The 24,384-nt window shown below is 49.4% G+C and overlaps 1 protein-coding gene across 2 annotated transcripts in view; it reads left to right on the top strand.

Annotated features, from left to right (window-relative positions):
• The window catches only part of VAV2 (vav guanine nucleotide exchange factor 2), a gene marked incomplete at its 5' end in the record, with an annotated part of 143,342 nt that overhangs the window by 68,991 nt on the left and 49,967 nt on the right, over positions 1 to 24,384 (top strand). The window lies entirely within an intron of this gene.

Genomic DNA, 24,384 nt, shown 5'->3' with positions numbered 1-24,384 from the left:
TATTTTTAACAGTGCCATTTTTCACATGTCACAGCTTCTGTTCTCTTCGTATTCAAAGTGGAAAAAGATGAGCAATGTGATCATCGTTATTAAAATCTCCAGTTAATTTTTGCCATGTTCGGGATTAGGTAATGCAATATGTTTAAGGGTCTGCCCTGGAGTCAGGGCTGTGGTAGAAACCATCAGATGTCTGAAAACAGATGTTCTCTCTGGTCATCTTTCTCTGATACCAAAGACCACGTTGCGTTGGCATTTAATGTGTTAACGAAAAATGAGGGTGGAAGTTGGCTGCTTATTCAGTGGCTGGACATCCCATGGTGCTGGTCTTTCAAAACCCATTATTTCTGTAGTCCTTTAGATCATTATTAGGGGTTAGATTACTATTGGGGTTGGACTAGATGACCTTTAAAGGTCCCTTCCAATTTAATGCATTCAGTGATTCTATGTTATGATTATTCTCACTGCTCTCTAGGCATTTATCCTTTCCCTTCTTTACTGTCCTGAGATTTGTGTGATGGTTGGGGCAGTTTTAAGCCAGCTCCTTCTCTGTGTGTTTGAGAGATCACTCATCTGCTGAGCAAAGGGGCCATGGCAGCCCAGAGCAAGCTCAGTGGGTAAATAAACATCATTTAAACTTAAGGCACCTTGATCTGTGTTTACACACTGAGATCTTGATGATAATGAGGATGAGTATGCCACAATGATAAATTTGGAGCAAACCCAAGGTTTAATGGGAAGAACCGTGGTCCTGAGAAGATTCGTTCCTGGCAGCTCTTTGGTGCTGGAGAGCATCAGCTGCCTCATGCTGCGAGTACAGGAGCCTGCACCTTTGCTCTGTGCACAGCTCTTGATGGGAAGATGCAGCTTCCGTGGTGCTTGGTGGGATGGGGCAATTCCTGCCCTTCACTGGGAGGGGAGGTTGCAAGAAGATGGGAAAGAGATTTTTCTGTAAAACAATGCAGATGGAAACTTCTTCCAGGCTCTTGCCTGTTTTGGGTTTTCTGCAATAAAAGGCATCATGCCCTTCATCCAGTGCATCACATGGAGCAGAGGAAAAGCCACACTGTCTGTGGACTCCACTTCTAATCCCTTGGTTGGGTTATGGGGTTCTTTTGTATTTAGCTTTTTCACAGGCATCATCCTTGTCTCAGCTAAACCCCCCTGAATGGTTGATGTACCCACCCTGGACTCCAGTGACCCTCTGAGTGAAAGGACCCTTGAGCCTGTGACCAGTTCAGATCTTGGTGCTCACTGAGTGGCTCAGTGAACGGGGCAGAAACCTCACCCTGGATCTGGAGGTTTTCACTTGTTTCTGCCACAGGCCCTTCTGTAATCTTAATGGGGAAAAAAACTCCCTCCCCATCCACCTATTCTTTAGTGGGACTGCTAAACCATCATCTTCAGTGACTTCCTCATAAAAGGATGTCTGTTAAATGAAGCCCCAGAGAGCTGAGCTGCTTTACAGGGAGCTGTTTGAACTTGTTTCCATGCCAGCTTTCTAATGTCGTTTAATATACTTTAATATAGTTTAATGTCGTTCTAGTACTTTTTCTGCATAGTTTTTCCCCATCAAAGCTTCCCTCTTTCTCCTCTGTTGTCTTACTGTCACACAGCTTTACGTTGACATCACAGAGGGGGAGGAGAACACCATAAACAGCACTCTCTGGAATGGTTTGGAAGATGCTCTTGGAAAGATGGGATAGGGTGTCTGCTTGCTTTGGGAGATTCACTGATAGGCTTGGCTGAGCTTCCTCTTCTAATATTTCATTTAAAATTCTCTTAGAAGCTTTGGATGTGCATTTGGTTTTGGGATGAAGCCCAGCAGAGAACGTGCTGCTCCTGGTGGTGCCAGCCAAGACCCCTCACCACAGTGCGGGGTGATGCGAGGGTAGGTGTTTAGGCACCTTCTGTTTAGGCAGCTTCACTTCTTATAAAGAAGTTCTGTGGTTTCTTAGGAAGGGTCCTTGTATGGGCTGGGGCAAACCAGCATTGTCCTGTGAGCGGGTCCAGTCAGGGAAGGTGCCAAGGGCACCTGGCAGCTCTTCACATAAGGGTGATCCAAGAAGTGTCCGGAGAGCTGAGACCTGCCCAGCCCCTGGAGCCCATCTGGGAGTGTTTGGCAGTGGCTGTGCAAAATCTGCTGGGAAGGCTGGTAATAGTGAGGGAGGGGTTGGTCTGGATACCCTCCTCTGCATAGCCAGCAGTGTTGGTGAGGATGGACCGTGCAGGCACGTGCAGAAAGGATGCTGCTGCATTTGCTCGTTCTCCAGACCCTGTCTGGGTCCTGCTGCTGGAAACCAGTGAAACTCCAGTGGTTAAACTGGAGCTGACTCGACACATGTAACTGGGTTGGTGTCTCGTTTCCCTGATGTATTCCCCTCTCCCTTGGCTTTCTTCTCATGTTGCGTCAAGTGACTCCTGCAGCACACTGACAGCGTCTGGTGGCTGTGGGCACCCGTGGGTGCTGAGATGTCTGTTCTTCCTCACCCCCAAGGTGGTTTTCCAGACTTTTCCCAGAAATCCCAGCTGTACCCGATTGTTGTGGCAGTCTCCTGCCAGCATCGCTCCCAACACCCTGCTCTGGGAGTAGGTAAGGAGACGGGAAGGGGATGGGGTGTTCCCTCTGCCAGATGGATGTTTAATTAATTTAGATCATTTGTATCATGAAGTTATCGGCTCGGTTCAGGGTTGGGGAGGTTGACCCCAGTGGCTCTGCTGGAGTCACTGTTGGGGTGAGGCTGGCAGGGTGCCAGTGATGGGCAGTATGATCCCCACGGGAATTTCCCATCAAGGATATCCCCAGGGATCAGCTGGGTAAGGGAGTGAAGACATCAATGACAGTGCTCAGCATAGTCATTGAAACATCTGCAGGTCTGTGCATCTAATTGCTTTAGACGTGTTTCATCCCGTGCTCGGGCACCATGGAAGTGTTTTTCTGGTTGGGGTTGGGGTGCTGTGACCCCTGTCTGGGGCTGGGATGGAGGGATGAGGAGATCCCGTGCTTTATACAGGCAGGGGCTGTGCAATGATGTACTGCTCATGCTGGGGCTTCACTGGGGTAAACTGGGATAAACCCGGCTCAAAGCTGGTCACAGCGTGTCTTTAGATGCGAAGAAAGAGGGTGAGAGGCAGCAAACTGGGATCACGCTTTTTAATGGAGGCATTCCAACATAAATAGCTGGGATAGATAATTAATAGAAGTCTGAATAAATGCCGAGTTGTTCTGGTGTACGGCCGGTCAGCTTTTATCTGTGGCCTTACGGATATCAGTGCCATCTGCTATTGCACTTGCGAACATTTATGACTGATAACACTCGTGTCTGTAGCAGAAGGAAGCACTGTATGAAGGATACATTAGTGGGGCCTTTGTTAGCAGAGAATCGCCTCGGTATTCCCCGCCGCGATAGCTGGCAGGGGCATTTCACTGGTTTTTCCCTGGGTGATGCCGTGATCACAGCTTCATACTTCTTGTCCTCTGGTCAGCTCCTTCCTCTGGTAGTTTGTGTTTCCCCAGCGGGACTGCTGGCACAGTCCACCTTGGAGCAAAGCAGGGTCTGGGGGGGGGGACATTGAGGGGCTTTATTTTCTGGGCATGCAGTGGGGAAGGAGGAAAACACTTACGGGACATCCTAGCAGGTTATGGGGTATGTGGCTCAGGTGGCAAATTTACCCATGTTGCACTGATTTGATGATTTGGACCAAATTTTCTTCCATTTGAGCCCCTTTCTCTCCCTTTTCTCTGCCCCTTCTTCATGGACATACTTATCCATCGTCCCTCTTGGTGTCAGGTACTAGGCAGTGTAACGAAGATCCTGTGATAAATATTGCAGAGGGGGCTGTGTTGGTGTGGGTTTCTTGGTAGGCAGAGAGGAACAGCCCAGGCTATTGCTGGAAGTATCCTCAGGGTAAGTATTAAACTGATTGCCCTTCTTGAGATCTGATGGGTGGTGTAGTGCAGAGAACCCCGATCCTGTATCAGTTAAATGATGGAGAGCCCCATTTACAGCTCCTGCATTCCTGAACCACCTTGCTGGCTCGGGAGAGCCGTGTTTTCTCCTTGACTGATGGCCACAAGCTGCCATGCATGAGGTTCCTCCATGATATTCAGAAGGCACTGCCAAGTGTGGACCCAGCTGATGGGAGAGGAAACTCAACTCTTCTTTGACCTTCAGCATGCCTGTGAATGCCCTGAGGAGAGCCCAGGTCCCCGTTCAGGTTGATATGTATCACATTACAGTGTGGTACTTCCTTTGAGATGTGTCTGGAGGTGGGGTGGGATGGATGGGTTCCTGCTTGGCTAACATGCATGGTGGGAACACATAAGTCTGAGCTGAAGCAGCTCAAGGGTGGGCAGCCTGGTGCAGCTGCATCTGCCCTTGCATTTCTCCATCCGTGATTTCGGCTGTTCGCTGACCAGTCGTACCACTTAAAATCTCATTTATGGGCAGCAAGGGAAAGAGTTTGCTCGGTCTAACGTTTTCTTTGGGAATGTAATTTCGGAGTGGGGAATGCCTGCATAAATATCCATAGATTGTCTAGCCATCTTTTTTCCTTTTAGTCACTCAAACGTGATTTTATTCCTCCAGCTGTACAGCCAAGCATGCGAACATTAAATCGTTAAATAAGTCAAACATAATTATTCAAGTACCGAGCGTAATGTGTTTCAGAAGTGAGGAGTCTGAAATCCAACACAATGCACGTGGGTAAAGGCTTTTCTGGAGATTGTACTCCTAAGGGGAATGTCATTTTGACAAGAATATATTCCCCCCCCCCCCCCCCTCTTTCCTCTCGCCTCCTGTCTTGTACTGGCTTGATGCTTTGGTGGAAGCCTCATCCCAGTGCAGTTGATTTTGATGTGGAATTATTCAAACCTTTCTGATCCATCCCCGTGGACCGGTTTGCTCCGCAGGCTGATGAAGTGATACCGGTGCAGCTCAATGTAGAGGACCTGACGTTAAATGAAAAGATTTCTTGTGCAAGGGTTAGGCTGAGCTGGTTATCTCTTGGTAGCGCTGTCAAATGCTCTTTTCTGCAGTCTGGGCACATCATCTACATCTGGCCAAAATATGTCATGGAAAAAAAAGATGTTTCATAGCAGATGGGGAAAGAAAGTCACAGAACACAATTTGCAGGGACATTTTTGGACCTTTTCATCCAAAAATGGAAAACACTTTTGTTTGAAAGTTTGTCCTTTTCTTACCAGGCAAAACTGAAATGCTTATCAGTATCTATCACAGCAGAAGCCTGATTTCTTCTTTTTGCTGTCCCACTCCTGAATTAAGAGATTTATGCCAGGCTGAGCTTTCCCTCCGAGAACTTCAGCAGTTGTGCAGTTGTTTGCAGCCTGGATTTCCATGGTGTGTGGCTTCTGGCTGCTGTCTCAGCCTCGTATTAGGCACCTGAGCAGGATCTCACCCTGACTTTGGCTCTTCTGGGCTTTCTGCTATGTAAAATGCCACATGCAGTAGTAACCATGGTCACTTTGCTCTTTCACTTCCGAGTTAAACGTGCTCTCTCTGGTCAAGAAAATGGCCAAAGAGCCAAATTTGGTTTCCTGTTCCCCTCCTTTACTGTGATATCTCCTGGAGCTTCGCTGGACAGAAACCAGCTTCACCTGATTTATTGCAAGCTATCTCTGTTCTGGATGGGAGCTCTGGGGAGCAGCTTTCTGTGATCCTGCGTTACTGGCCCACACGTACCTGACGTGACAGCAGTTATTTCTCTTAACGGTGGCTCTGATCTCATCTTCAGATTCGCACGAGCGGCCTTTGGGAAGCAGTTGTAGGTGTTGGCTTTTATTTATAACGCTATCCAGAGCTGTGCAGCCCTGCCCTTTTGGGGCCAGTAATGCCTGGTTTGGTTTTATTCCTGTTTTTCCCCCCACCCCATCCCTGGTCTTGGCCAGTGAGTAAACACACAACAAGGGACCCACCCTTCCCCTTGCACAGGGCATCATCCTGCTGCAAAATCGCTGAGATTTGTCAGTGACAGTTCCAAACCTGAGCCCTTAATGCTGCCTGTGGTCTGTGTTGGTGTGAACCCATATGAATGCAGAGGTTGAGCCCTTTTTTCCCCCTCCTCCCCCCCCCGCAACCCAAGTCTGGTCACAGTACATCCGCCTGCTCTTTGTCTCCAATGCCTGATTAAAGGGCTGGAAGAAAGAGCATGTGGTGGTTAGAGCTGTGTTTCCCTTTCTCTGGATGAACATGTGATTATGTGTGTGTATTTTTGGCATTTTTTATTCCCTGTAACAGGGCTGGGGCTCGCTCTTTACGGCCCATGTGATTTGAACGTCTCACGTTGAAATTCCTCGAAGCTTCTGGTTCCTGTGTAGTCCCCACTTGCTCAATCTGTTCCTATTAATTTTTAAACACTCACATTTTAGCAGTAGATAAACAGCTGCTGACACTTTTGGAGTCGCAGTGCATCATCCGAGGACCTGATGTAACTCTCCCAAGCACTGTGCACTGAGTGGGGAGAGTGGGGGCTGTGCTGGGGGCCTTTGGGATCACATTCCCTTGGGGTGCAAGAGCTCCTTGCAGGATGCTTCCCACCCATCTCCAGAAGAAGCAGGGCCCCCCAGTTTGCTTTTCCTGCTGTTTTAAGCCATCCTGATGCACTGCAGGTCCTAAGAGTGAAGCTGAGCTCATGGTGGAGCATCCAACTGGGGGATCTGCCCAAGCATCTTTGACAAAGCTATTTACATTCCTTAAATCATTGCCTGAAAACATCATGCCTGACTCCTCCTTTTCTTTTTTTCTTGGAGGCAGCCAAGATCTAATATATGATTTTATTCTATTTTTTTTACGGCTATATGGATTTTTTAGGTCTGAAGGGACCCTTAGATCATCTTGTCTCACCCTCTGTACAGTAGTGACCGTGGAAACCCATCCAGCTTCCCTTCCGCCCTGTAATTTGTGAGCTGTGACTGCGCACACCCCGCCAAGGGAGCCAATATTTTGGATATCTCTTCCTGCCGTTCTTTTCCACGCCAGTTTGCAGTGTGCTGGGAGTGATGCATGTTTGAATCGCCCACGCAGCAGTAAATGTGCTGTCTGCAGAGGCAGAGCAAATCTAACACACGCAGTCTAATCAAAGCACTTCATGGGTATATTTATCCGCCGTTACAGCGTGTGAAGAAGGGGAGGCAGCTTCTTGCTGTCAGGAGCCTCTGGAAGAACCAACCATGTGGATTCCTTCTCCATCAGCCTCAGGCTCCTGCCTTTTCTGTAGGTGTAAAGAGATTAATTGACATAATGGAATTAAGCCATGGAAAAAACAGGGCTGTCAGTGTCAGAGGTCTTTATGCAGTGGCATGGTTGGTGTGTGCCCTACTGTCCTTTCCGGGGCAATTCTGGAGAGCCCAGTACCGGAACAGCTCTGCCCAGGAGTGGGAGGGTGCTCTGAATAGTAAGTTGCCTTTGAAAACCTCTGCTGATGCTTCTGGTTAATCATGGTTTTGGGGAAGTTGTTGTTAGCATTTTGAGAACCACCCTTTGAGTAACAAGTGGGAGTGGAGCTGAGGGTTTTTTCTGCACTTGAAATGTTATTAAGTGCAACACCTTTTTTTTTATTTCCAAAATAACTTTGATTTCTGGAAGGTGTTTTACCAGCAACTGCTCAGGAGCGAAGCAGAACATATATAAAAATTAAAAAAGAATCCTTTTATCTCGTACTGGGGAGAGCAGGGAAGAGGATAAGTACCATCCTTACTGCTCACGCTGTCTTGGCTTTCCTATGGCATTGCACAATCTTGAGTCTTCATTTGTATCAACCGTCTAATAATTCAAGGAGAGAAGCTCTTGATATTATTTGTAAGCCTGGTAAAGCCCCATCCTTTCCCATGTTAGCCTTTTATTTTTCTTTTTCCTTATTTTTTTTAACAGTTCTTGCAGTTCCTGGGAGGTTGGGCAGGAATTGTGCAATGAAGAAGAGAAAGCCACCAAAATCTGGAGCGTGTCCCTTGCTCTGACACTCAACACTGGCCCCTGCTTGCAGCCCTCAGGCTTACAGAATAAGAATTTAAACACTTGTCATTTCTCCCTCCCAAGTGCCACAAACTCATAGAAAAAGGTTGTCACCTTTCACCTCACATCAGGAGCTAGGAATTTCACCTCGTTGTTCTGAACTGCTTGGAGTCATCCTAGCTTGGTTTCAGTGCCACGAATGCAGTGATTTGAGGCAGAGAAATCCTCATGTTTTGTGTTGAGAAGGTAGAAGAGAAGGGCGCCTTTCGCTCGCCTTGCTGCTGGCACTGTATCCATCAGCCAAACAGCTCTTTTGGCAAGGTATTTCTTCTGCTCTCACCTTGTGTCGCAGGGATGCAGTGCACAGAGCAGCTGCCTCACTTCCCCCCGGCCTTTGGTCCTCTGAGCATCTCTGTTTACTTACCAGTGGCTGCCTGTTCTCCAGGCATCGGGGTGTGATGCAGTTATTTCTATAGGGAAACCCCAAAGCGATGCTTCTGAGATGTACAAGAAGCAATGAGATGTCCAGTGGGCCAAGGGCTGAAGGGTCAGGCCAGCAGCATGTCACTGGCATGTCTCTCTAGCTTAGGTGTGCAAGAAGGGGGGATCAGTGGATAGAAACAGGCAGGCACACACGTGCAAGAGATTTATCCTTCATGCCCAGTGCAGAGCACCTAGAGGTTCAACTGGAGCAGACTGTCCTTCAGCTCTGGGTTGGTTTTTTTTTCCTGTTTCAAGAGCAGTAAATTCCTTGTGATGGCTTTAGTGTGGAACTGGACAGCTCCGTATTGGCAACGCCTGCGCTCGTGGTGCTTTCGATTGATTCTCAATAGCCTGGGGAGATTAAGTGGTTGTTTCTGATGTGAAATTAGGCAGTTGTTTCTTCTCTCTGCACAGGAGGAGGGGGCAGTGGGCATGTTCTCCCACCTCCCTACTTGGCAGATCCTGCATCACTCCTTCCTTTCCTTAGAGAAACTTTGTCAGGGGAGACAGTATCAGAAATTTGTCTGCTGTGGGTGAGCTGAAGTTCATGTGTCTTATTTCCCAGACTTGCTGGATGCTTGCAGAGATTCACAGAGTGGTGTTGGTGCTGGGAAAACAATTCCCTGCTTGCTTATATGCCTAAACCCTGATTTAGAAGATTTGTGGGCCTCTTATGAAGGTAATGCTTTCAGGAGGAAGGGATGGGTGTGCTCGCTTTAAAATAAGTTGTAACCTGAATTAATATTTCATGAGCCTAGGAGGGGAGAAGTTTGCTTCCTTCTGCCCCACACTTGAACTGTTAGAGCCTGCTTGAGGTGATCTTTGCAAAGGTTACAAGTTGTGTATAAAACCAGGGCCTTGTATTTACACATAGCTGAAGATCAAGCCAGGGGCTCAATAGCACCACACGGTATCTCAGCTTGTGGAGCAATTTTCAGGGTCACAGAGCAGTCCCCGGTAACGTGATGGGCTTCGGTTGCAAGTCCAAATGTTGCCAGAGGCTGGAGAATTGGAGATGTTTAACAAGCATGTTCGTGCCAATCCCAGGCGAGGAGGCGGCTGAGACCTGGGTGGCTTTGGGGAATTTTGCTTGGCAAACCAGCCTGGAGGAACAATAAACCCCCAAAGTTTACAAGGCGTTCGCCTCCTCTCTGGAGTCTAGGAGAAGATTAGGGCTAATGAAATAAAGTTAATGCCTGCTTTCCTGGGCATTGCTCCCTACTGTTCTCCCTTTCTGCTGTTTCCCTCGATTTTACTCCGTGTTTTGAGGGGCTCAGGAGGGAAGCAGGCAGTGGGCAGCACCAGCCCTGTCCCACACCCAGGGTTGAACCCAGCAGGTTGTGTGTTCCCAGAGCACGTGGCTCGGGAGGTCCTCGGCTGGTTTGCATCAAGCACCCTTATCTTCTGGGTTGTTTCCCCCCTGCCCCCATTATTTTCACTTCCATGGCTTTATCCAGGTGGGAAGCGTGGAGCAGTGCTCAGGTCCGTGGACCCAAATGGGATTCTTGCTACAAGCCCTGATTCTGTGTAGCTGCAGGGAAAGCGGCTTTGGTGGGCAAGGTTCTCCATCCCTGCAGAACAAATCACAGCAGCAATTCCCACCCGAGTTCAAAAGGCTTCCTTTTATGATGTGCTCAGAAAACTCCTCTTGCTCCCTACCCCTTCTGTGCACTTCAGTACTACAGGAGTTTCTTTGAGCTTAAAACGAGTTTTCTGCCAGTTCATGAAGTGTAGCTCATCTCAGATGTTTTGTGATGGTTAAGCTGGTGCTTGTGCTGCTGCATGAGGAGCTTTACTTCCATGAAGCTCCCCGGATGCTTTGCAGGTAGTACGGGGACCCTGCCTGAGTGCAGCCACACTAGTTGCAATTGTGGCGATGCAGCTGCCAGCGCCATCCAGGGCTCAAAGCCTGGAAAATCAATGGGAAAGCTTCCATTGCCTTCAGGGGCTTGGACTTCAGCAGCCTCTCAAGTGTTAAGCTGCAGGTGCCTTGAGCTTGAAGCAGGATCCTGGATTTTTATTTGATGGGACAGCGAGGCTGCAGTCTGACCCTTTCAGCCAAAATCCCTCAATATGGCAGGGAGGGACAAACCTGTCCATTGGTCTGCAGATGGGCTTTCTAACTGCTCCCACTCATCCAGCTCCTAGCATGGCATCTCCTGTCTGTGCTGCTGCCCTGGGACTGGAAAGTACTTAAACTTCACTGCAGAAATGTGTCTGGATGTTGTGGCTGTGCCAGAAGTCAGAGGGCTCTGTGAAATACAAAGAACTGGCTTTTTAGCAATTTCTGTAGTGTCTTTTGGGTTGGTTTATACATATTGCTGCATTCTTCTTTAGCAGTTGGAATGAAGATGGAGGAAATAAACCAAGGAGAATTTCAAGCCCCCCTCTCTTCAATAGGTAAATTACCATTGGGCAAGTGGATTGGCGTCATATGGATGCTTCCAATTTCTCCTCCTTGTTCGAATCGCTCCTCTCACTTAAAAATCCCTCTTTTTGTGCTCTGTAAGTTTTTCTCTGACCAGCCAACCCCATTTCAGAGAAGAGCAGAAATGGGAACGTAAAGGTATGTGAAAATCTGTAATATTTTCTGCTTACATCCAAGGCCTTGATCAGAAGGGATTAAACATAATACAGAGATAAGCCAGTTTCTGGGAAGCAGGTTTGGCTGGCTGTGTTTTGCATCTGACTAACTGTTTTTTCCATCTGTTTCAACAAATCCAATCAATACTGGGGGAGGGGATGCTTTTGTGGGAGAACCTCTCCTTGCAGCATGTTGTGCAAACACACTGTCCCTCTCCGGGGCTGCAGGAGCCCTGGAAATCACTGGGGTACCTCGAGACAGAGCTGATTAAAGGGCTGAGGTGACAATGTGATTGCCTAGTTTCCACCTTTTTAGTTTAGAGCCCAGTCTGAAGCTGAACTTCAGGTCTGAGGAAACCTTGTGAGGACATCCTAGGTGGCGTGGTGTGAGCAGAGCCACGTTGGGCCTGTCTCACCTTCTACCCGTCTTCTCCCTGCTCTGCCCATGCTGAGCGATGCTTCCAGTTTGGGTGCAAATAACTCCTATAATAGGAGCTGCTGCCAGTGATGGGGGTGTTACCTGCTGGGAAGGCTTGGGTGGCATTTTTTTGTGTCACAAAACAAGGTATTTTTGCTTGTTTGAACAACTTTGGGCATTGTGAGTTATGGACTGGGGTCAGAGAAGGTCCCCGAGCCCTTAAGCACAAGGAGGGGATGAGTTTGCGGAGCAGGTGCCCTGCAAGTTGGGGAGGAAAATTAACTAAAACTGCCTGAATTCAGCTGTTGAGCTGGAGGAGAGAGTTTCTGGCCAAAGTTCAGCCTGTCCTGGTGTTCCCCGTGGTGTAAGGCAAATACCACTCTGCCTGGAGCCGCTTTTCATAGTGTGATGTCATTTCTGATGCTTGCATCAGTGCTTGGGAGTCAGGAGTCAGCTGTGGGCCACGTTCCCTCAAGTTTCTTGATAATTACAGCCATGTGTAGCACAGATGTGATAATTAAACCACCCTGCTTAGCACAAGGTAGGCTCCAAGCCCTGGGGACAATGCCAGAGATGCTTTTCTAGCATCTCTGAAGCCTGTAGAGACCCAGAGCAGCAGGGCCAGGATTTGGGCCACCTAAAACCACAAAGACATGATGAAGGCTGCCATCGGCCGGCAACATTTCTCCTTCCCTTCCATGGAAATGATTCTGCTGGTATTTTCTCCCCCGTGCTGGGATACCTTGGCACAATGTCTCTTTGTGTCGGCTGGCTCCCACGTGACAGCACGAGGCGATGCAAGCTGAACTCTGCAACCCTGCCTGCCCCAATTAACCGCTGCGGTCAGGGCTTTGCAGACTGCCTGTGTAAATCTATTTACCAGTGTTTTAAGCTAATTAGTGTTTCAGGTTTGTTGTTTTGGAGTTTTTTTATAACATCCATCCTCCTCTGTTCTTGCTCCTCTTCAAGCATGCAGGGCCAGAATGCCCCAGGTAAGCCAGCACAGCTCGGTGGCTTTCCGTGGAGACTCCATCAGTCTGCAGGAGGTGAGGTTGGAGCTGTTAGCATTCACATCCTCCTACGTGTTTCCCATCTTCCCACGCTTGAGCTCATTCCTTCACATTACTTCTACCTGATTGTTGCTCGTCCCCAAAACAGGCAGTGGGGAGGAAAGGCAGCTGTTTAGCACTGCCACATGTCTGCTGCTACACAGGTTTGCAGCCCTTTGCAAGGAATCTGCTGCTGAAACTGGAGGGTGGATGTCAGCTTTCCAGAGCTGAAGGGCATGTCGTGGCCTCTGAGCAACTAGGCTGATGCAAGGACCCTTTTTCTGGAAAAAGCAGGATGATTTTAGGAGGGAGGAGTGAGTAAACTGTGGGAAACTACTTTCCCAGATGGTTACTACTTGAACTGACACTTGAGGCTGGACTTGGGACTTGATTGAGATCCCCAGTCCTGCTTTTAGGCATAATTTTGATTTTAATTTTTAGAGTTGTAATTGCACTTCTCCCTGCAAATTCGGGGGCCTCAGGTATGATGCAGGAGGCTGTGTCTGTATTTTCTGACTGTACCAAACTGGGCAGAGCTCCTGCAGCTCTTTTGCTGCTCAGCGATAGCTGTGTGACCGAAATGCTATAGGAGCATAACCTGGTGTCCCACAGTCAGCCCACACCACATGTATCTGCAGGGCTGTCCTGGAGCCCGAGATCCATCTGAGCCCGGGGAGGGCTGCACGGCACCAAGACACATGGGGCCAAGCCTGCTCTCTGCCATGCAGGATGCTGGTTTTGATTTAGGGGGTAAAAAAGGACTGTCCTGGCCTTGTGTTCCCCCTTTACACTCCCTGAGCAACTCTTTTCTCATTTCTGCTATAAAGGTGGAATGATTCCTCATGCCCTCTTTCAGGGTACGCTGATGACAGAGCTCCCCAGCCGATGTGTCTCCCCTGCTGTGGCTGGGGAAGGGAGGAGATGTGCAGCTATGCCCAGCACTCTGTCTCCCCACCATGCTGCTCTTGGCACCATCCTCTGCTGCTCCCCTCTCTGCATCTGTCCTGGTTCGTTAGGGATCTGCAGAAGTGTTAATTGGGGGCAGAGGGATGGAGCCAGCTTGGCTGAATAGTACCAAGAGCCACGTTGGAGTGTGGAAGTGAGGAGTGCTGGTGCTGTGCTGGCATCGATGGAGCTGGCCAGGGAGGCTGGCTGTGCTCTTACCTGAGTATCTGCTCCAGGAACCTGAACCAAACTCCTGCTGTAGCCAGTTGGGTTGTGGTTTTTGTCCTTCCCCCACTAATTTCCAGGAAAGCACACTTCCCTGGCTTCGTTACCTCTGTTTCCCAAAGGACACAAGCCTATAGCCAGCTTTTGTAAGTATGACAAAGCTGTGTGGATGAACCCTCTCCAGTTACAAGCTGCATTTTTTTCTGAAGAGGCAATTTTGTAATATCCTTGGTCTGGAGGAAGGCAGTCCTCCCCCTTGTTCCCCCCCAGCTCAGAGTGCCCTTGCTCAGGCGTTTCTGGGAATGTTCCTTGTCTCTGGACAACCATCCGGAGGATGCTGAAATCCCAGCTGCAATAGAAATGAAGCTCTTGGTTGCTTCTTCCTGCTGACTCTCTTTGCCTGGATATATTCTGTTACTGCTTGGAGCAAAGGCTGAACTCAACTGACATGTGCTTCACAGGTCAGCAAAGCCGTTGTATGCTGGGGCTGTGTGAGAAGTGAGGGGTCACGGTGCCTTCGTACACAGAGTGCCATGGAGAGACGGGGCATCCAGCCAGCCTGGGGGTTAACCACACATCCCTCTGATCCCTGGTTTCAGTTTCATGCTGTGCATCAGGGCTGGAGTAGTTCAGCTTAATATTTTATTAACGCTGTTCCATATCACCAGAAATGTGAGATCAGCTGGTGTCACCTTAAACCCTGCAGCCCTGGCACAGGCTAATGGCCACGTTCAGAGGTGCTAACAAGCTTTTTCCCATAAATAGTTTCTGGATAGCCAGGCTTTACTTCCTTTCTTACACTGGTGTTTAACAGTTGTCTTGTTACTTGCAAGTTCCATGCAAATTGATGGGCCAAGCCAGGGAAGGCAATGGAGATGCAGGGAGGTGATTTGGAGGAGGAGGAGGAGATGTGCATCACCACCCACTCCTGCACCTCCCACCTAGCACTTGATTATTTGTCTTTTCCTGTTTGGTACCAGTGCCAGCTGTTGGAGGACTCTATGTTCCCAGAGGTCCAGGGGACCCTCCTGTAGTTTGCTGCTGTGGGCAAGCTCATCATTCCACCCATTCTTAGCCAGGACCTTTGCAATAGCACCGTCTCTCTCTTGCTGAGTCCCAGTGCTGGGAGTGTAAAGACACAATGTCAATGTGCCTTCTGCTTTCTTCTCCTGCCTGGCAGAGAAGATGCTTGCAGAAGGTGCTCCAAGCCCTGTATGGGGTAGGCTCGTGTTGCCCCGGAGCAGGAGATGCCTCTCCCCAGGCAGGAGGGAAGCGGGCAGCAGCTTGCAGGCAGCTGGGTGTGTTTGTGGCAGGGCTGCTCATCCGTGCCCCGTGAATCCCCACCGTTGACAGGAAACCAGTTGCTTCATTTCACCCAGAGCTTCCTCTGGGCCGGGTCCTCGCCTTGGCTTTATGTCTGCTCTTTCTCCAAGCCCAGGGTGTCTGTGTCATGCAGTGTCATGGCACCTACCATGCTACTGAGCCCCCAAACTAGGGGCTTTGAAAGTAGCTCTTGCTGTCCTCTCACCTTTTAAGCAGCAGCCATTTCCTCTGATGACCCCACAACACTTGAAGCACCCATGGGTGCTGCTGAGCTCTTCCTAGGGCTTGCTGCTTTCAGTGTTTCTGGGTCAACAAAGGAAATCCCTACCCCCATGTTCAGCTGGAGGTGCAGCCGACGGCTCGCTCTTGATCTGTGTCTGTTGGCTTTGGTGTTAGCTCACTTGAGAAACTGCTTGGGATCCCCCCTCTCCCTCCCCTCACGGCTTTTAAAGTCCCATTAAAGCCAGCTCCTCACTTCAGTCATTGCCAGGCTATCAGATAGTGATAGTAAAAGTAACTGAATGAGACGGCAGCTCAGCATCCGTGTCGGAGGAGAGAGGCCATTAAGTAGCAGAATAAGTATTTATTGCTGTTGTATTAAAGGAACTCAGCAGCATAAAGCAAGCACTGTAGTTTCAGGGCATTAATTTCTGTGCTTGGGAGTCGTGGGTGGTAGGGGAGCAGCACAGCAGGAACACGGACAGGCCTGCTTGCAGTCGCTCTGCTGCTGTGTGTCGCCTTGCCTTGCTCCTGCCCTCTTTTCCCTTTGCATTGTGTGTCCCAGGGAGGTGAGGGACCTGCTCTGCCCTGGTTCTGGCTCGGTGTGTTTGCTGCATGATGGGGACATCCATATCACACAGGGGATGGAGGAGCACAGGTATCGGGGCTTAGGGTCCCCTAAGAGGCAGCTGAAGGTGTTCCTGCTGGTTCCGAGCTGCTCTGTAATAGGAAAAGATAAGTTGGGGTCTTAAATGTGGCAGAAGGGGGGGGGGGGGGTGTGTGTATCTGGGAGGAAGCTTGTGATGATAGTGTGATATGGTGCAGAGCTTTTCTTTTTTCTACCAGTATCTGTAAATCCATCAGAGTTACTCTCTTTCTCCTCCTCATCAGGGGACATACTGTTTTTGCAGTGACTGCCCACGTTATAAGGCTGTGTGGATGTTATGCTGGCCCTAGAAGGCTCAAAATAAACCTGTTAAAATGATACAAGTTCATTGTTCCCACTGGAAATCAGCAGAAGTTTTGCCAATGACTTAATATTCGCATTCCCAACACGTAATGTGGCCAAATAATGGGTTTAATGCTAAATAATCCTGGGTTTAATAATCCAGTTTTAAAAAGACCAGCCAAACACATCCCATCTGATGGCAGCAGTGCTTACAGCAGCACATTGCAGCTAATGGGCTTCACGAGACAGCAGCACTCTGGAAGTGGAGGAGCTGCCTGGAGCATCCCGAGTTATCAGAGCCCCGATGCAGAGTCCAGGCTGTAAATCAGGGCAGCTGATGGGAGTGGGGGTGATTTTTACAGTGGCTGAGGATTGGGCCCAGAAACTCCCTTCCCTTTCTCTTCCCAGGGTCCCGTTCCTCTCTTTTAGTGAAATGATAATCCAGGATTGGTCTGGACCTTGTTCCCTGGAGAGCTGCTGGTGGTGCTAGTATCACCATGGGGAGCAAGGAGAAAAATTTGCTTTTCCCTTTTGCTCCTTCTCTTCTACCTTGGGGATTTTCTCCCTCCTGTTTGGGGATGACCATCCTGCAGCAGGACAGTCTTTGCTTGTCTTCTCACTCCCCAGAGAGCTTTGGGCACTTATTGCATTTGCAGTCACAGCAGGTGATGCTTCCCAGCACTTGGCTGTATGGGTGTTGTCCTTCTACCTCTCCTGAAGCCTGGAGGGGTTAAAGACATTAATAAGGGTATAACTGAACTCATACAGAAGTGTCATCCAGCACTTACCAAATAGGGATCAGTCAGGGTCCCCCGAGGACCTGGCAGCCACAGATTGGGACTGCAAAGGATTGCTGGTCCAGGAGCCTGCAGGCTGCATCCCCTGGTGCATCCCCAGCTCACCTTTGCCCTGTGCCACCCATGGGGCTTAGTACCAGGGAGCAGAGCCCTGGGCATGGGAAACTCTTTTGGTGCCCAAATGCTGTGTGGACCTCTGGGCTGGCTGGCTGGGAATGTATTTTAGACCTTTTTAGTCAGGCCTGTAGTAAAAATGCTGCACGTACTCCAGGTTTTCTTTGGTAAATGCTCCTGTGAAGTCGCTCCCTTTTAATGCTAAAACCTTGGTGTGTGCCCCTCATGCTTTGTCAGAGGAGTTTTTAGTTGGTAAAGATGCTTTTGCCTGGAGAGTGCATCTCTGATGATGGGCCCTCGTTAGAGGGCTTAACCTCGTTATCTTGAGAGGTTTAATCGCTCATCCCAGTAACGGTAACGCAGCCTGACACGGGCGCTCTGAACTGTGGCTGAGAGGTCTCGGGGGCAATCTGCATCAGATGTTCACTTGAGACTGTTTTAACCCTTCGTTACTTCCATGACCAAGGATCCCTGTAGATGAGGAAGGAGTGTGTATGTCCAGCCTTCCCTGCCTAAGTTCAGAAGCAAAGTCCAGCTCAAACCCAGTTTTCCTGCATCCACTTTGGAGTCTGGAAGTCCAGCCCAGCAGTCCAGCCCCAGCGAGGCACGCAATCCTAGCATCCCTGGACAGTTTGACACCAAAGCACAGTTTGGGGCTTAGGGTGATATTTCCAGCTTCCCTGTGGACAGTACTGAATGCTGCATGTGCATCTTTAAGGCCAAGGGAGCAGCAAACTCAGAGGGATGCTGGAAGCTGAGCTCTTGTTCCCTACCTGTGAATGGGTTGTGTTTTACATTCCTGGTCCTTGCCCATCTCCTGTGATTTGATGGGTGACCTAAAGCTCATCTGCAGCTCCGTAGTGATGTCATGAGTCGCTGACATTTCAGTAAATGAAAAGGGAGTGGCTGTCAGGGATCCCTGGAATGAGTATTTGTTGGAGGAGGGAAGAGGCTTTACCATGGAGCTCCCTGTCTGTTGCGTGGTCCTTACAGTGAAATACAGGGAGAGAACCTGCCACAGACACATCATCATGGGAGAGCTTCCCTGGCTTTGATTTAAAATCCTTATCAAATATGTATCAGCTGAAATCCGCTCAGCTGGCGCCTCTCCAAGCTCTGTGTGTCAGCAAACACCACGCTGCCCCAGCACATTGCCTTTCTGCCTGGTGGGAATGGGAGTAGAGGCGAAGCTGTGGCATCCCCGGGCAGGCAGAGAGGAGCAGCAGGGAAACCATTCAGGCTGGCACATTCAACCTGTGAAGGCACAGTCCAGTTGTGCAAACAGACTATTATTCAATAGCCAGCTGGGTGGATAGGGTCTGGCTGAGAGGAGCGAGCCTTAGCTATAGGAAAACCAAACCAGTTTGATGCTGTAATGGGGCTCTGCCTGCCCTTGGCATCCTAAGGATAAATCACAGCATCTGATTTCTTCCTGCTTAGCCAGAAGTTGCTGCTCTCCTGCCATAGCCATGTACAGTGATGCTCCTCTTGGGTACCGGCTTATATCAGGAGATGTTGATTTAAGGATTTCCTTCTGGGGGATGCTCCAGCAGCAGCAACTCTGCCTGGTGCCTGGGGAGAGAGCTGGAAGGCAGCTGTAGGTTTAATGTTTGCTGTGCTTGCTGCATGCCTGCTGCTCGGAGGTCTTGCAGGTTCATGCACTAAGCAATAGCACACGCGGGACACAAACGATGGCTGCAGAGTGAGCAGGGTGTGTTTTGTGTTGGCGTTCACACTCATGGCTTGGCTACAGTGACTTTCCAGGGCTGGTCTAGCTGGAGTACAAATCATGGGAGAGGCATATGCAAACGGAGGAGATGGAAAGCCTGAAACTGCTGGTGACGCTTTGGTTTGCAAATAAGCTGACCCTGGCTGTGCACAGCCCCGGGCGTGGATGCGGCTGGGCAGGAAGCACTGGGAAATGCCCCAGGTGGAAAGGGAGGCTGCTCCACAGCTGGAGAAGAGCAAACATGAGCTGACTGGCCACCTCTCCACCACTGCAGCGGTGGGAGAAAATCCAGGATCCTCCAGCACCACAAACTGGAAGGAACTGGGTGAGATCCTGCTTGTTCTTGTGGCTGTTTTTAATTTAGTGGCCTCGTCCCTGGGACTCCTTATGTCAGTGTTTTTGCTATTGGATGCCATTATCCAACTCAGAAATAATTTCACCAGCTTGTCCCTGAATTTGGTGTCAGAGGCTGTGGGGATATCTGTCCTTGAGGATTTCTTTGCCCTTCATTTTAGGGGCAAACCAGAAGATTCCTCTGTGTCCTTTCAGGCTCTGAACTCACCTTCCCCCTCAGAAGGACACGTGTGGAGGTGGCAGCACCAAGGTCTCCTGCCCAGACTTATTGCTGCTCTGCAGAGCTGATTTGCTTAGAAGCAAATAGGGGTTTGTTTAGGGAACGCTTGAGTCTGCTGGGGCTCAGCTCGGGCTTCGAGCCCAGCTGTAACCCCTGCAGCTTGCTCAGGGAGCACAGAGAGCTTGGGCAGAGCTTGTGTGCAAAGCGTTCTCCAGCCTTGTGGGGGTCACTTTGGGGTTTTTCTTCAAATAAGAGGTTTATTTAAGTGTTTTCTAGATGCACAGAGATATCATCAGCAATAAACAATGCTGGAGGAAATAGAAGAGCTGTAACCATAACAATTTGTTTTTCTTGTTTTGCTGGAGTTTGTTTTTTAAATCTGCAAATTCCTAAAAGAAACAGTTGGTTGTAAGGAAGAAGAGGTGGATTTCTTGCAGTGGTGGTGGGGTGGTTGTGATTTTTTTGTTTGGTTTGGGGTGGTTTTTGGGTATTTGGGGTTTTTTTTCCCCTTTTTCTCTCCAAAAATGCCATTTCTTTACTCCACTTCAGTACTCTTTACTTACTTCTTGCAAAGTGACCAGTGAATGGGAGGGAACCCAGTTTGAAACTTGATTTTCAGTGGTGGTTTCCTCCTTTTCTTTCTTTTTCCCCACAAAGCACAGAACTTGATGCCTTTTTAAATCAGGGTGCCATGAGCTTTCTGATGCTCAGCCTCTGAAACCCCACGTGTGGCCCTCGTTCACCGTTTCTGGTTCTGTGGGTTCACAGCGGTGATCTCATCCCATGCAGTGTGCTGGGTGGTAAATGACTGGCTGGGTGGTTTGATTTAGCTCATGTCTGGGCCCCTCACTACAAGAAGGACATGGAGGTCCTGGAGCGTGTCCTGAGAAAGGCAACCAGGCTGGGGAAGGGACTGGAGGGCAAATCTTATGAGGAGTGGCTGAGAGAGCAGGGGTTGTTTAGCCTAGAGAAGAGGGGAGACCTTCTCAATGCCTACAACTACCTGACAGGAGGGTGTAGAGAGGTGGGCGATGGTCTCTTCAGCCAGGTGACAGGGCTAGGACAAGGGGAAATGGCCTCTGGCTGCATCAGGGAAGGGTCAGATTAGATGCTATTGAAAAAGTTCTTCACTGAAGGAGTTGCCAGGGCCTGGAACAGGCTGCCCAGGGAGGGGGCTGAGTCCCCACCCCTGGATGTGTTTAACGGATGGGTAGATGAGGTACTTAGAGATATGATTTAGCATAGAACAGGAATGGTTGGACTCGATCTTAAAGGTCTTTTGCAACCTAGTCATTCTGTGATTCTAAAAATACAAGGCAAACCAAAATACCAGGAACATGAGATACATCCTTCACCTTGCATGGTGACACCATCAGAATTCCCCGATAACCCTTTGCAGCTCAACTGTAGAGAAAGTCTGTCTGTACATCCCCTGCTCTGCATCCCTTTTATAGTTACATTTGTGGCATCTTATTGTCAGCAGAATGTTATATATAGTTCTTATGGTAATGTTTGCACGCTGAATGCAGTTTTCTTGGAGGAAACTGCATTGAAAAATGGGTGAAGAAATAATAATAATAATAATCTGCATAAGCACCTGTCATTTAGGGAGCTGGGAGGAACTGAAGGAGCTGGGCTTGTTCAGCCTGGAGAAGAGAAGGCTGCGGGGGGACCTCATTGCAGCCTTCCAGTCCCTGAAGGGAGCAGAGAAACAGGAGGGGAATCAGCTTTTTAAAAGGGTAGATAATGGCAGGACAAGGGGGAATGGATCAAAGCTAAAGGAAGGAAGGTTTAAATTAGATATCAGGGGGAAGTTCTTTACAGAGAGAGTTGTGAGGGGCTGGAACAGGCTGCCCAGAGAGGTGGTGGGTGCCCCATCCCTGGGGGTGTTCAGGGCCAGGTTGGATGGGGCCCTGGGCAACCTTGTGTAGATCCTGGAGGTTGGTGGCCCTGCCTGTAGCAGGGGGGTTGGAACTGTGTGATCCTTGGGCTCCCTTCCAACCCAGACCATTCTATGATTTAAGGTCGTAGCCACCCTCCTAGCGCTGCCAGGATGCAGCAGCCTCGGTTCCTCTGGATTCCCAGTTTGAGCAGCAGGTTAATTTTAAGAGGGGGAAACCCAAAAGTTTGAGCATGTGAAATGATGAACATAAAGCTGAAGGGAACTGATACCCCACAGCAAGAAATCTTTTCTGGTTATGCCATCTGCCTGGGGAAGTGTGAGGCATCTGCATTTCCAGGCTGCTGTAAAAGAAAGGGGAGGTATAAATAACCAGTGAACTGTAATTCCGTGTAGTGCTGTATCTGCATTGGGGGTATCAATACATCCTTGTATCACAGAAGTAACAAAAAGCATAAGGTGAGATCAGGGACCAACCCCTTGTGCCAAGTGCTGCGTGGGTGCCTGATCAGCCATCCTGCCTGGCCTAACAACAACCTGATAGCCGGGTAGTGGCAGGAAATATTACTGGGTTTCTCTGCAAATATGAAGCTGCTTTACGGGAAAAATGAGCCACAGTTTAGCAAACACTTAAGGATTGACTTACTTTTAAGAATGTTGTTTAATCCTGTTGAAATGGAGAGGATTACTTCTCCTTAAACGCATGCTTAAGCACTTGCCTGTTGGGGCTGGCAGGCTGGAGCACGGGAGCTGTAAGAGGAGCCGGGGTTGTGCTTGGCTTGTCTTGCTCTCGGCTACTGCCTTAGCAGGAGGTGGTGTTGGAGAAATACTCCCTGATATTGGGACACTTACCAGTCTGTCTCATTTTTGGAGATGCTGAGCACTGTGGAGAGGGGTTTTATTGTACCTAATCCTTTTAAAGCAGATCGCTTTGCTCACATTACCTGAGCATCGATTTGGGAGCCGAAGCCGTAGGTAAGCATGTCTGTGCGTGCTGGCTGGAACCAGGGCCCAGGCTTTGATGTGCCAGGATGTTCAGTGCTTGGGGCTTTTCAGAAAAGAACAAAGCAAAAATTGTTGGCGTAGAGAACAGTGTGCTTTTCTCTTAAATTTCCCTGGAAGTCAAACCCTGCCGTATAACTGTCTGATTCATAAACTGATTTTTGTACTTCAGAAGTCTAATAATAGACTGCAGAAGAGACTCATTCAATCAGTCTAGGACTTCCCTTGGACTATTTTAAGCCCTGTAGAGCAGGGCTGGGGGTTGCCAGCTGCCTTCACAGCCTCTGCACCCCATTTGGACTCAGTGTTTGCAGGTACTGCTCGCCAGCAGCGATGCTCCTGAGCCCTCGAGCCCTTCATAGACACTAATGAACTCTGTCCCATCTCCTTTCCCAAAGTGGGAAGAGAGTTTTAGGGGCAGGAGACTGCAGCACAGAGAGACTTAATAACATGCCCGGAGCGGTCTTTTATGTTGCTGACAATCTGGGGAGAAGACCTCATTTCTTTTGAGTCCCAGTTATGTTCAAACCTGCTTTCTCCTGTTGCTGCTTGTGTCATTTCTAACAGCAAAGCCAACTGTATTTCAAAGTGCAGATGGAAATGTGCTGGGAGGGATGCGGTTCTGTGGAGGGCTGCCTTCCTCTTCCAAGGGGGCTCAGCCCTTTGTGCTGCCTCAGGAGCAGGCTTGCCTTTCCAGGTGTGCTGTCACCAAAAGCCAGGGCTTTGCTTGATGCTCCTCAAAGCCAGAGTGACTGAGAGAGCAGCCAGAGCTAATGGTGTGAGAGGGACTGGGAGAGCCAGGCTTGCTTAACACCTCCCCAAAGTGGAGGTGGGAACATCGTGGCTGGTGCTGGGACCTTGCAGCTCGCTGGCTGAAGAACCTTTTGCTGACTGACCATTCCCTGTGGTGCTTTGTGTTAGATTACAGTAAAATGTGGAACTTTGATTGCATTTTCATTCATGGCATTCAAATTCTGCTCAAGGAAGTTTACAGCTTCTCCTCTAGTTGCACAGTAATTATGGTCTGTAATCAGTGGCTCCAGGGCATCCCTGTAGAAGCAGGCATGCCAGGGGTGGTGCTCTGGTAGCTGCCTAGATGGGCTCTCAAGGGTAAGAAATAAGCTGATACATGCTCATGACAGCAGCAACAAAAGCAATGCTTTGTGTGATTAATAACAATTCCTAATCCATAGCCTCTGTTGAGAGGGAACTGTCAGGGGCAACAGCTTTAAAAAAAAAAAAGACTTGGGAGGATGCTTTGGTAGGGCCCTTTTTTTGCTAGAAGCATTGCCCAGGGGCAACAGAAGTGGCCTGGGTGCTAGGAAAATTCCCCCTTCCCCTGGAGCCCCTTTTGGAGTTGAACTCCTGTTTACTGACACTTAATACTGGGGAGAAACTTGGCCAAGTTTTGACATTCATGGAGTCTTTTTGGCCTTGTTGAATAATTCAGCATCTCTCTTCTCCATCTGTGTGAAAGTCAACTACTACATGCCAAACTGTGGCCGCTCCTTCATTGCCACCCTGGTTTCGGGTCCACATGTGGGGCACCAGCGGCCGACAGCTGGGCTCGAATTCGTGGCAAGGGTCAGAGAAACCAGTCCTGGAGTAAGTAGAGGGACAAAGGTCACAAAAGCATGGAGAAGACAGAGTTTGGAGCAGGATTCTTGGGATCTGTTGCAGCAGAAGAAGCTCAGGCTCCAGGGTGGCTCTGGGGAGCTGTGTGGATGCATCCCCCCGAAATGAGCTTGGTGCTTGCATGTGTCTCACAGAGGGAAGGGTTTGCATTGGGATCATTGATGCAGCTCTGATTGATGCTGTGGGATGCTGCTGTGAGAGGGAGAGAGGCTTTGAGTGCTAACAGCAGTCCCAGGAGAGAAGCTGTATGCGTACTTAGGGCACGTGCTCTCCTGGGTGACTGACCAAGAGGTGTTTTGGCAACCCAGAGGAGCATCCCTCAGCATGGGGAGGGGGACACACCATCCCTAAGTACAGCAGCCCTCATGGGTGCCTCACGGCTGGGTTTGGGTGCAGGGTGGCTCCAGGCAGCAACGTCCCCCCACGCTGTTGGGGTTTGTATGCCTGGAGGAGAGAGCTGGGGGCCCTGGAC

Source organism: Gallinula chloropus, assembly GCF_964237585.1.
Source record: "Gallinula chloropus genome assembly, chromosome: 18".
NCBI classification, from domain to species: domain Eukaryota; kingdom Metazoa; phylum Chordata; class Aves; order Gruiformes; family Rallidae; genus Gallinula; species Gallinula chloropus.
The sequence above is the reverse complement of the archived record's forward strand: the minus strand, read 5'-3'. Positions and strand labels throughout refer to the sequence as shown.